This window comes from Falco biarmicus, chromosome 2 (assembly GCF_023638135.1).
Source record: "Falco biarmicus isolate bFalBia1 chromosome 2, bFalBia1.pri, whole genome shotgun sequence".
Classification (NCBI taxonomy): domain Eukaryota; kingdom Metazoa; phylum Chordata; class Aves; order Falconiformes; family Falconidae; genus Falco; species Falco biarmicus.
Window position 1 is genome coordinate 103,621,981 of NC_079289.1, and position 13,970 is coordinate 103,635,950.

Sequence of the window (13,970 nt, forward strand, 5' to 3'; positions counted from 1 at the left end):
TAGGACAGCAGACTCCAGAACTATATGGAATAGACCACAGATCCTGTCTTTGTGGAAGTAGGACAAATAACTATCAATGTCAAAAGTCCCTTTCCAGCTCTCTCCTCCCAGAATCTGACTCTAAGAAATGTGTTTAATTTGTAGCTTAATTTTTATTTACTAGTAATTGTTTTTCCAGTTTGAAGCAATTCAGTTAAAACAATTACTTTCATAAGGTGCTAAAAGAGTAATATTACCAGTGCTTCTGTGGATATGAATTTCTTGAAAAATGCCTGTTTATTTGAATCACAGGAACTCTATGTGAATGCAAATAAATAAATTTGACATGAAAATCTAGACTTTGAAGGACTAAGAAATATAAAACAAAGTATATTAAATTTTACAATTGTCCCAGTAATTGGCCTTAAAGCCTAAGAACAGATCCAAATTGTTTAAATTTGTAAGCCATTCTTTAACAGTGCCATGTATTTAACTTTTTCTAGAGGGACTGGTAGATGCTGAGCACTTAGAAATCCAGCCTGTTAAGAAAATCCTTTCATATTGTGTCACTCCCTCCCTGGACCATGTTAGGCACCTTATACCACGCCAAAGTGACTGTAAGCTGGACATATACTGTCTAAGACTACAAAAAAATTATTTTTTTGGTAATAGGCACACTAGATAGATGGAACTAATAACCTATTATGCCAATATGTTCACCATTCCCAATGAGACATTTAATTAGTCTCTCCTGGCCCAGCAGGCATCTGCTGGGTGCGGATGGGTTAGCCTTCATTGTCCCCTGGCATGGGCAGACCCTCCATGTTGCTGAGCTGCCACCTTTGAATTCCCTTTTTTCTTTAGGGTTTATACCTGTATATGTTGCATTTTTTCCTTGAGCAGCTAAATACCACTGTCTTGACAAAGGTACTATTGTCTAGGGTTTTAGACATCTCAGGTTGCCTGGCTTTATTTTATGTATGTGCAGGTCACATAGGTCTCAGATCACAAGCACCTGAATCCCTCAACTGAGGGTTACAGTATTTTGTTCAAACAGAAGATGCTATGGATGAGGTGGATTACGTGTTTATAGAAATTTAAAATGTGAAACCCATGCTGACAGCTATAACATATATCTTGTCCCCAAATTTAATTTTAAATATTCTGAGTTCCCCGATATTTTTTGTTGTTCAAAAACCTTAAATCCAGCAAAGGGCTTAGATGTTGCCCACCTGCAAACAAATGAATTATCAGTGATCTGCTGGATGGAATGTTTACTCATCTTTGCCCTTATACTATAGTTTTAGAAAGATGGTTATTACTGCTTGCTTATGTTGTGTCTATACCAGTGAAACACACATTTGGGCTGCTCTCTCGGACTACAGCCAAGTGGCATGGAATGGTCTGTGTCCATGTTGCTAAGTTCTTTAATCATCCAAAATAGCGTGATCAGAGCTGACCTCCTTAATGTAAAAAGCCTATGGTGCCCAGCCCATGTACCTCCAGGGTTGTGGCTGGGAGGGTGTTAATGAGCTCAGGGCAAAACTGCTGGGAACAGATCTTACCTTTTCACAGAAGAAATGACCACCTTCCAGCACCCTTCAGTGTTCCCCAGCACTGCTTGTGCACTGAATATCTAACCAACCTGCATTATGACCTTGTCTGTATTAGAAAGGACTTCTTCAGTTATTTCTTTGCAACTATTTGACATATTTTTGCAGAATTTAAAATGTACCATCCAGCTAAAATTTTTAGTTCAGTTTGTCTTATAAGCTACTGTTGAGCTATTTATGGTACTCTTTGGTAATAGGAAGAATTTTATAATAGAAGTATGAAAATCAGAAGGGAATCCTGGTCAAAGTCAGCCTGACTTTCCATAATATATGTAAAATATCATGAATTGCTATTTTTAAATGTTTATTGTTTTTGTACATGTCCCCAAAAATGAAAACAGCAATATGATCACTTAGTATTGGAGAAGTGTATTTATATGTACTTCATACACATAAAACCTTAAAATCACCATGCAAAGGAAATGAAAAAGGGATTTTGGTGTGTTTGAGTGTCATTTGTAATAGATAGGTTTTGGGCTAACTGTACAGCAAGTCTGCCTCTACCAAGAAGAGGTTATAAGGCTGTGGTACTGAAATCCTTGAGCAAGTCCTTTTAAAAGGACTCTGAGCAAAAGGAACTCTGCTGGGTCCACTGCAAGGTGCTCATAGAAATTTTTCCTCTATATCTTTCCATTCCAGGGAAGGATTGTGCTATTCTATGAAGCAGAAACACTTTTTCTTTGAAGGAACAAATCCTCTAGATTCTAAGAAACCTGATCAGTCCTGATTGCAGTAAGTCCCTAAGCAAAATACTGTGCATTTTATCTCTTATTTAAAACACTTCCCCCACTGCCTCTCTGTCCACGTATGGAAGAATCACATTTCTGACTAGATATACTTAGAGGTAGGGGGAAAAGAGGGACATGAAATTATGCCCCACAAACATGTGCCCCACGTACAAAAATTCTAAAAAGGGGATTAAGATTGCTTTTTTTTTTTTTTAAACAGAAAATATTTTTTTAATAACTGTGAGTACAAAACAATAACAGCTTTATAGTACTTTCTCCATTTTTTTATCATCCTTTGGACATAATCACATAAATGACCTATAACACTGTTTCAGGGAATCAGACTGAAGTCACAATAATGACTTAGCTCCTTTTTTGTTGGTTCCTTGCTCTTACTTGCAAACGAGTAAGAAGATGACAGGAGTCTTTGAATGTCTTTATTGTGCATTTTCAGTCTTCTCAGAAAAAAATGTTCCTACTGGAAATAAAACCTTTAACTGTTGAAATCTGTTCTTCCTTTAAAAGAGATTGGGTAACATGTATGGCTTCAGTGATTAGGAGTAACATTTGTCATACTTCTGCTATGCATCACACATTGTTTTCCAAGAAAGGAAAGATAATGAAGAAAAGGCAAAGCTTCCTCTGCACTGTCACTGTACCTAGAAATGACCATGCAGCTGCAACAGAGAAATGAACAAGATAATGTTTTCAGCTTGGTATTTTTGTATTTGGTATGTATTGGTTCTTTTACATAAGCACTTTAATATGTGCTAATCAGACTTTGCCACGGGAGGCTCACCAGCGGCAGCTGCTTATGCACAGGACTGAGAACAAAGCAGTCAGCTCTAGCCTAGTTCTTTTTCTCTTCCATGCACATCTATTCTCCTGCTTCTTTTGGACTAAGATCTGGCTCCATGTCAAAATAATCTTGTGAGACCTGATTATCTGAGCATTAAAAATGAATTTGCTATATAAATTGTAGGATGTCTATTTCCACAGAAATCTAGTGTTACATTTTATGCTATAGATGATTACCTATATTTAACGGAGAGTGATGCAGCTCAACAGGGACCGGTTGAAACAGGCAGCTAGGGATACCTGTATTCCAGCCCCAGTCTTACATCTCCAAGTGCAGGACAAGCAATCCCAACCATGTAGCAATATCCCCTGCCAGTGTTTTCAGGGGCAAGGTACCTTCTGATCACTCCTTTTCTTCAGGTAATCTCATTTGGAAATAGCAGATAGATGGAGAAAGAGAGCTTTCCAACCCAGATTTATTCCAGTTGAAAACTCCGCCTGGTTTTGTCTACTAGAAAAATAATTCTGTCGTCTGTAGCAGGAGAGAGAAGGGGAACTGAGCTATAGGGCACCAACTGGTCCAGTGGGTCACTAAAGATACTTTTTTAAATGCCTGCTGTTATTTTGTGCATGTGTTGGTTCAGCTTTGTCTAATGTGACATGTAAGGCATCAATTTGCTGGTTTCTTCTCACTTGCCCAAATCATCATTAAATTAGTCTTGTTGCAATCGTGATGATTGTGAATAAGGACTAACATGTATTTTGAATGTAAGAGAATCCTATTCATTTACAAAGGAAAGTCTACTGAAATGTGAATATTCCTAGGCATGAAATATTCTTTTGTTTACATACAAACTTTCCTATGAAATATCCTTGATATTTCACTATGCGACAAGACAAAATTTTTGCTCACAGCTAGCATATCCTGCTATTAGACCTTAGTACCTCCAACAGCCTAGCAACTCCTACCCAAATATAAATTTGCTTTTAGAATCTACCACCATTTTTCCTCCTAGTTACACTTAATTACAGAACCAAGAAAATGAGCTGTTAAATATTCTGACATTAAAACTGGATTCCTCTCCCTCCCTGCTTCTCCCCCAGCCCACCAGCAGGCCCCTGTTTCCCAGGCAGGCAATTTCACCTAAGGAGATGAAAGCAGCTGTGAGAGTGTGGGTCTGTATTACCAAAGCAAACATCTCCTGCCTACCATTTTAGCAAGCAAGGAGGCAATAAGCAAGCTGCAAGCTAAAATAACTCCCTGTGTCGTTCACAATTTCTTTATTTGCTTGTTTGTTTAATTTGGACCTGTTTCCCAAGCAAGTCTGTCATGTGCTCCAGTAACCAGTTGAGCTGGCACAAATAGCTGGTGCTCTCCCTGAGATTGTTTCCTCTGAATTGCAGCCTGTACCCTGCTGAGATCATCCAGGAGGCAATGCAGCAGTGAGTCCCAGCCGATCCTGTGCCTCAGCCCAGGCACACGTATCAGTCAGAACTGAAGGGAGCCTAGCGGGGCATGCGCTTTCCTTAACCAAACGGGCCCTTATGCACTTCTACAGAAAGAAGGAGCATTATATTCAGGGGCTTTGCTTGTTTACTAATGATGATTATCTGGCGGTATATTTGCTACAGACCCTGAAGGAATTTTTTTTGGCTCTAACATGCTGCACTGATTACTGTAGAAACTTAACTGTAAACTATGAAATCAGTTGTGCTGGGCAAAGTCTCAGAAGTGGAGAGTGATAAAGGAGAGTGACTGAGAAGAAAGCATGTCAAGAGAGTTGGTGTTTTAGCAGCTGTAAAAGAATTGGGAACTGGGACTGCCTCAGTGTCAGCTGACGATACCAAAATCAGGAATCACTCTGGTAAGTTAGGGGCATGCACAAATGACTCAGTGTTTGGTTTCTTTGCTGAGCCACCAGATTGTCTCGTCTCATTGTTATGAATACAACTTCTGATTTTTGTCCTTCCTCGTGTGAACAGACAAAGCTTTCTTCTCAAAGACTGTCAATCTTTAGATTTTATTAACTGTTAATAAAGATAGATAATACTAAATAAAGCAGTTGCATTTATTTATTTAACCACAACACACTAAATTTTACATGTCCGGTAATAGATTGTCCTGATTTATTTTTTTTAATACAATAATAATAAAAAGAAAATAAAGTCTGCAACAGCATCACTGGTTCTACATCCTCCTAGATGATTGCTGACAGCATAATTAGAATATCCAGTGGTGGTTTTAAGGGACGCTTCAGTGGTTCTTAGCAAATCATAAAGCTTTGCTTCTTTAGTATGTAAGGATAAAGTCTTCTTAAGGTGCAAAGACCATATTGGTTTAGAGAAATAAAAATTGCAGAATTGGACCAGCATAATAGTCCATTTCTACATCTTCTGTAGGTATATGTGTGTGCATGTGAAGGAATACAGAGTGAAAGAAAAGAGAGAGAGAGAGAGAGAGTTATGTTTATGATTTCCTAAAATGTTTTAGAAATCATATTTCAATTTGTGGTGATCCCACAGACTGTCCCGGAAAAACTGCCTCAGATTTAGTTTGAAGTTTTGTTGATGTAAAGATTATCCCTACATCTTCTAAATCCCTGTTTTACTTTTTTGTATATATGTCTTACAAAAAAAAAAAAAGAAGAAATTCTAGAAAACTCCTTTTTAACTTCTTAATTGGAGTCTTTATTCTTAGTATACTAAACCAAACTGTACTAAACTATATTGTAGTGGGTTTGCATGGCAAGGTTTTGCTACAAGCATGTAACAAAGGGGCTACAAGGGTGGCTCCTTTCAGAAAATGTCAGAAGCTTCCCCCATGGCCAATGGAGCCAATGCCAGCCAGCTCTGAGATGGACACTCCGCTAGTCAAGGCCAAGCCAGTCAGCAATGGTGGTAGCACCTCTGGGGTAAGGTACCTAAAAAGGGGGAAAAAACCCTGATGTGAAATAACTGCAGCAGGAGAGAGGAGTGAGACTATGTGAGAGCAGCAACTCAGCAGACACCAAGGCCGGTGAAGGAGGGGAGGTGCTGGACAGGTGCAAGAGCAGTTTCCCCTGCAGCCTGTGGTAAAGCCCACGGTGAGGCAGGCTGTGCCTGTGCAGCCCATGGAGGTGAACGGTGGAGTGGATACCCACCTGCAGTCCGTGGAGGACCCCACACCAGAGCAGGTGGTTGCGCCCTAAGGAGATTGTGACCCTGTACAGAGTCCATGCTAAAGCAGGCTCCTGACAGGACCTGTGGCCCAGTGAAGAGAGAGGAACCCAGGCTGGAGCAGGTTTGCTGGCAGCACTTGTGACCCTGTGCGGGACCCCCACTGGAGCAGTCTGTGCCTGAAGCACTGCACCCCATGGAAGGGATCAGTGCTGGAGCAGTGTGTGAAGAACTGCAGCCCATGGGAAGGACTCACACTGGAGAAATTAATGGAGGACTGTCTCCTGTGGAAGGGACCCCGGGCTGGAGCAGGGGCAGAGTTTGAGGAGCCTCCCCCTGCAGAGGAAGGAGTGGCAGAGGCAATGTGTGATGAACCCACTGCAGCCCCATTCCCCATACCCCTGTGCTGCTTGTGGAAAGGAAGTAGAGAAACTGAAGTAAAGGGACTGAAGCTGAGCCAAGAAGGAAGGGGTGGTGGGAAGGCATTTCAAGGTTTGTTTCAATCTTTTATTGTCCTAATCTGGTTTGATGGCTAAAAAATTACATTAACTTCCCCAAGCTGAGTCTCGTTTGCCTGTGATGGTAATTGGTGAGTGATCTTTCCGTGTCCTTATCTCAGTCCCTGTGCCTTTTGTTATATTTTCTGTTCTCTGTCCTGCTTAAGAGGGAAATGATAAAGCAGCTTGGTGGGCACCTGGTGTCAACCCACCAAAACTATACCCAGATATATTAACTTATTCCTTTGTTGAATTAAGGCCAATTCTCTTTGATGTAATCTATGTTTTGAGTTATAGAGCTGGAAGCACACAGAAAATCTATAGTATTCATGACTGTTCAGTTACATTAAAAAAGTTAATTTTCTTGGATGAACTTGAAGAGGGAAAGCTTTAGGATGACTTAGTCTACATAGTGCTGATGTGGGAACACCAGAAACTGTTTATTATTGTGCAGTTTTCCTGGTTTCAGCTGGGATAGAGTTAATTTTCTTCTTAGTAGCTGGTGCAGTGCTGTGGTTTGAGTTTAGTGTAAGAATAGTGTTGATAGCACACTGATGTTTTTAGTTGTTGCTAAGTAATGTTTATACCAAATCAAGGACTTTTCAGGTTCTCTGGCTCTGCCAGCAAGAAGGTTGCAGGGGCACAAGAAACTGGGAGGGGACACAGCCAGGACAGCTGACCCAAACTAGCCGAAGGGATATTCCATACCACATGATATCATGCTGAGTATATATATGCTGGGGGAATAAAAAGAAAGGGGGGTGGACAGGGACATTCAGAGTGAAGAGGTTTTTATTCCCAAGAAACCATTACCTGTGATGGAGCTCTGCTTTCTGGCAGGTCACTGAACACCTGCCTGTGATGGAGAGTGGTGAACGAATTCATTATTTCACTTTGCTTGTGTCCATGGCTTTTGCTTTACCTGTTAAACTGTCTTTATCTCAACCCATGAGTTTTCCCAGTTTTATTCTTCTGCTTCTCTCCTGTACAGTGGGAGTGAGCAAGCAGCTGTGTGGGGCTTAGTTTCCAGAAGGGGTTAAGCCATGACAGCAGTGTGTTCCTTTTCTGCAGTTATGACTTAACAGTTCTTCTCATTTCATATCTAGCTTGTTTTCCCTGCTGCTCCATACCAGTGAGTCTTTCTTTTCTGGAACAGGCGTGTTTACAGCTCCCTGAGTTCCTTCTAAGTCATCAGGTTATTACGGCCTCATGGCCAATATCACCTTCTTGAACACCATTCCCCCTAAATGCAGTGTCATTGCAGATCGAGTACAGAAAAGAGGAAAAACTCTAAAACAGGCAAACAACCTAAATGGAAAACTTCTATATTCAGTGTGCCCTGCTAAACACCACCAGGCTATACTGATTGGCAGCTGTCTTAGATGTGAGTTTAATATCCGCCGCAGGGTGGTTGAAAAGTTTCGGAGAAGATGAAAGGAAAGGAAATAATGAAATTCCTTAAGATCAACCAGCTGGCACTCTGTTCTTGTGACACTGTGGCACTGGCCTTTAGCACAGTCCTAACTGTGATAACAGCTGCGTAAAGTAGCAATAAAGGACTTTTATGAAAATATGTCTCAGGCGAACTAGAAGTATAGAATTATAAAACACAACTTAGGAAATTCTGGTGAATTAAATAAATTAGTAAAAGGTAAAAGAATGTAATCTTCTTTTGTCAATGATTTTCTTGGATACCACAGTTTAGTTATTTGAAAAGTATTTAACACTGAGTTTTCATATTGTAGCAAGAAGACACACAAACTTGGAGAGCTTAATTAACAAATCTATCTTTTATATCTGCATATTTGTTCAAATAAGCATATTGTCTTTCTCTCATAGTGGAGATAAAGAGTCTTGCACAGGTCTTCTAGAATGATAACATTTTATGTTGAAGAAATAGCACTTGTGGTTCTGAAAGGCTCATTGCGATTGCCAGTCTTCTGATACTATGAGTTGGGTGGGGTTTTTTAAATATCTTCAGACTGTTTTGCCTTCCTTCATTCAGGATACAGATGCCAAGAGGGTTTGACGGCCACTTCTGCCTAACACAATGATCACAAGAGCTTATTGCTATATATATATATACTTACAATACAGTATATTTATTATTTGAAGGCCAACTTGCCAATTGTTCATATCAAATTTTGTTACTAGCTTTCATATGAGATGGAAGCAGTAAACTTAAGTGAGTAGAAGAGCCTCTTTCTGTTTAAACGAGAGAAGCTTAAATGCATCTACAGGCAGCCCTTCTTTTGTAATTTTTAAATAATTTATTCATTGTGCATCAAGAGTGAATACATCTGAATAATATCAATGCCCATGTAATTTTTCAATAGCTAACATCCTATCCATCACTAGAATGAGAGATAAGACAGGGGAAAAAGAAAGAAAAAAACAAACTTGAAATTTTTGGAGAAGAGCTATGAACTGACTGAGTCTCCATCTGAAATAACTATTGGATAACAGCTCCATATTGACTTTAGCACTTCTCTTTGTTATTCCTAGAACTCGACTCTATGATGTTACACAGCTTTTTATAATAACATGTAAATATACACATCAATGTGTGCCATTTAAACAATACTGAAATAACCTTATGTTTATATGACTTTCTAGAGTCTTTCACATAAACTGAAAATAATCTAATCTTACTGTTCAGAGCTATGACCATAGAAAAGTATGACCAGTTGATCCTATTTCTTTTCCCAGAATAGGTGAGATCAACTAAGTTATTGCCTTTCAAATATACACAAAGCAATTCACTTAAAGATATCTATGCAATTATTAATACCTTGCTTGTTATAGATCACATGAGGTTCATGGAAAGACTTGCTAATAAAAAAATGAAAAAAATTGCTTCTAGCTGCTTTAATATCACAGTGCTAACTAAATTACGATGTCATGAAACAGAACTGATGAATTGTTGTTAAGAAGTACACTAGCTCCTTTCTTTAAGGCAAAGATAAAATTGTATTTTACTACAAAGAGTAGAAAGGCATGGAAATATTTTCCTGAATTGTGTTCACTGATGGTTAGACACCTTTAAAAATGTGTGTTCTGTTTACCATTTACCCATTTATTTAGCAGATTTGTTATTTATGGACTACTTTCTGAATGTAGTCCATAAAGAACAAAGAAGTTTAGGATTAAAAACTCTGGCATGAAAGTGACATTATCAACTGGCAGGGAATTCAGATACTCAGTACTTAACTGTCTGCTGGACTTATCTAACGCACACAGAAGCCTATGTAGTTGCTACCCCTGATTTCAGTGATTTTTTAGATGATATTCTGGGTTTAAAATGTAGAGATGCTCCTGTCCTGATGACTGTCACATGTGGGAAGAATTTGAACATAAAGGACATTTGTGGTTTTGCATAGAGGAAGCTTAGAATTTCCTTTTACAAAGTTGCATAGACTGCTGAGATACAAAGAAATACAATGTCATATTAGGCTTATATAAGTACTGGCCATTTTGGGAAAGTTCATACTCAGCTTTTGGCTTCCCACTTAGAAGGGAATTTCTCCATCCTTGTAATGTATTTATTGTTGAAAATGTAACTAATTTAGCTTTAATTAAACATTTATTTTACTTTAATACTCCAGAGAAAACATCAAACCAAAAATACACATTTTCCTAAAGCTTGTCCTGTCTAAATAGATTGTCTATTTAACAATGCAATTTTAGGCATAAGATTTTAAATCCATAGAGAATTTTAAGAAAGTTAATCTGTTCCGGAAGTTTGTGATTTTCTTCTGTTTTAGAGAAGAAGACGAAATGACAAAACCCAAATTTGCTATTTACAAGAAAAAAAATCACAGAAAGAGTGCAATTTGCAAATGACTAAAGACCGATTTTTCCAATCTCATTACATTTAAACCCGTTCTGTATATTTCCATGACAAATTATTTATTCTGTATTGGGGATGTAAAGAGAAAAGGAACTGCTGGGCAGATTTAATGACACACTGGCATCTATGCACTTGGTTTTTTTCAGGTTGCAGTGAAGTTAAAGGAAAAGAATATGCGGTACAGTAATGGGTTGAGGATTTGCCATGTTATCAGCCAGGCTTGTAGATGATTAATTGTACCTGTATGTAGAATCTTTTGAAATATTTGACTGATACACATTGTGAAAAGGTTATACAACCATTTAGTAGAAGATTTGGCATAGGTATGGGCATAACACCAGTTCAAAAAGTAGTCAAATTGTCTCAGAACAATCTATACCATCCTCCAAAATTGCTGTATGTTTAGCTGCATCGATTTTAATGGAAGTGAGGTTCAGACACACTACTGCGTCTGCCAGAGTACTCTGTATGAATCACTGAGGGTGTCTTCTATGGATACCACTAACCTTTTATTTAGGGTTTTGTTTTGTGTGTGGAAAGTACTTGAGCTTGGCTTGCCAAAATGGAATTTTGCAAAAAAACCCCAAAAAACCCAAAAAACTAAAAATTTTAACCTTTTACTTGGAAATACATTGCAGACTTTTGAGGTAGGCTATAAAATGTGCTAGAGTGAAAAAAGCAAACATTTATGAATTCCAATTTAAATACATACATAAAATTAACAGGGAAGGAAATAAACCCAAAAATATGCATTTGGTTTCAGCTTTCTATCAATAATTGATCGCATAACATTTGTAACTCATAAAGCTTTAAAGTCCTGTACAACGAAAGAATTCACAGTTAGCTTTACAGCAGAGAAGAACAGGGAGATTAATTGTTGGCAATTCACTCTAAATTACACATGCAATTGAAAGCACAGCTATGAATAGAGCTAAGATGTTCTGAGGAATAATCCCCTGGCCAAACTAGAATTAACACACTTTATTATCTACCTGGAGGCATCAGCTGATAAATCTTTCCAATGACAGAGTAGTAAGTGGGAGCCCAGATGAAAGTAGCCCTTATCACTTTTATCACTTCTATTGCTTTTATCACTTTTAGCACTTTAAGGCTGCTTTCCTCTAGGGTGACAGTCATCAGAATCCAAAGTCCTGAGAACGTGAGAAATCTGAGAAAAAAAGAAGCATTACAATGCCATCACTACACTGTTTTGTGGTCATGATGGGGACACTTGCAATGGCAACAGTGTAGTGATGGTGGCTAGTTGCCTGGGTTTTGGGTTTTTTTAGTGGTCACAGGTTTCATATCCAGGAACTTCTGTTACTCTTCATCTGCTTCCTTCAACTTGAAAATCTCTTGCACACTCTCCCTTAAAAGAAAGGAACCAACTAAAGGTTGAACTGTTTTGGAGCAGATAGGATCTAGTCATAGAAACAAATGTGGGGAAAGAGAGAGTCACAATAAGACAGACTCTTAATTGAGTATTATGCTTTCCTCTGCATTTTAACTATTAATGATATTGCATAGGGGTTTATAAAATCAGAAATTTTAGCTCCTCACACAGAAAACAAATGAGATATTTGGTACAAAGCACTGTTGTTATTACTTTCTATTTTAACTTACAGAATTATTTTTTAAAAGTTATTGGGTTAAATATAATTTTAATGTACACTTCTGATTCTGTGTTACAAGACCCTGCTCCTCATTTGGGGCTGCAAATGTTTTGAATTTAACTTTTTAAGCCTGGAGATAGTACATATCATAAACAGAAAATACTTAGTTGAAATAAATTGGCTTGATGTGCAAGGAATAAGCATTAAATAAGCATTTAGATTCTTCCAGGAGGGTACTGAGATGTCTGATCATCTCATGCTACTTAACTTTTAATTTGTTATAATTTCTACCATATTAAAATAACTTTTAAACTCTCCAACTGCTGTTGAATAGATAACTCTTTTGGTCAAAGACAGATAGTGATAATTAATAGAGTTTATTTAATAAAACAGAAAGGCAAAAGTAGAGACTTCTGCCTGCTCTAAGCTGAAATAGAAATGGATAAGAATAATAAAAAAATGCAGTGATAAAAAGCCCTCAACTAATTAATGGCCTTATCTAAGAATGCATAGCAACAGATGTCTCTGCTCAGCTTATTCCCTTTCTAATAAAGAAAATCTACTACACATATTTCAACTAGAAAAAACAAAGGAAAAAACAACAACAAAAACCCCAACCATGTCCACTTGGCTTTTCTAGCTTCCCTGAAAAGGAAAAGATTGCACTATAAATTCAACACATGAAGAGAAATCTAAACTGATTAAATTACTAGAAGTGTACATTTGATAAACACCAATAGAGTCATTTAAATCAGGAATTTGTCTATCTTCTTAGTTAAAGCCCAAAAAACATTTTCTTTCTCAAAACTGGAGTAAAAAAAGAAAGCCTGAACTATTGTATTTTACAATTACTTCCTCACTCAGTGCCTGCTAATAATGTAAATGATTGCAAAAATTAAGATCAGTTTGTGATCCATTATTTTTTAACGGATTAGCTCACGAGACATAAAGTAAAAGGGATGAGTTACACTCACTGAGTCATTTAGATTCTTGTATACGATTAAGTTACAGTGAAGGTCTGTGAATCTGTGTCTAAACTTATAGGATAATGCTAATAGTCTTGCTGGTGCTAATCAATGCAGTACCTCTCAGAATGCATTACTGAGTTCCAAATCACATTGTTTTTGTTCGGTTTGCTTTTAAGAGGTCTACTCGGAAACATTAGAAATTACTCTTAGAAAAGCATTTTAGTCAAGTGTAACACCACTGAATGCTTTTGGTTACTTTTTTGCTTTGTTTCTGACCTTCTTTGTTTCTCCTAATTTTCTTCTGCAAGTTGTAGATCTTATGAATGCAAGACCAAACAAACCTTGGATCGTGTTGTTCAATCTTATAACAAGCTTATAAAAGTGGTTTTGTAGATTGAGGTAAACAAAAAATTCAATGCTAAGCAGTTATTGAAAGATTCAGATTTAGACCATTAAAACAGAACCCTGAAGATTTAGAATTTCCCATTGGGCACATTAAATATGACTTTGTTAATGCATTAATCATGTTCCTAGCTACTGACATGACTAAATTCTTCCCCACTGTCCCCTATAACTCATAAAACTTTTCAGTGTGAAAGAATGCATTCTAAAATTTACACCCTGAATGGAAAGACAAGGCATATGCGTTTAAGCCACTTTATGTGTAGTCTGAGATATTGGCATACTGAGATTATGTCAGCAACTAAACATGAAGGATGAGAGTGCTTGTGGGTGTCAGTGAGAAAGAGAGAGAGAAATAATTTATGT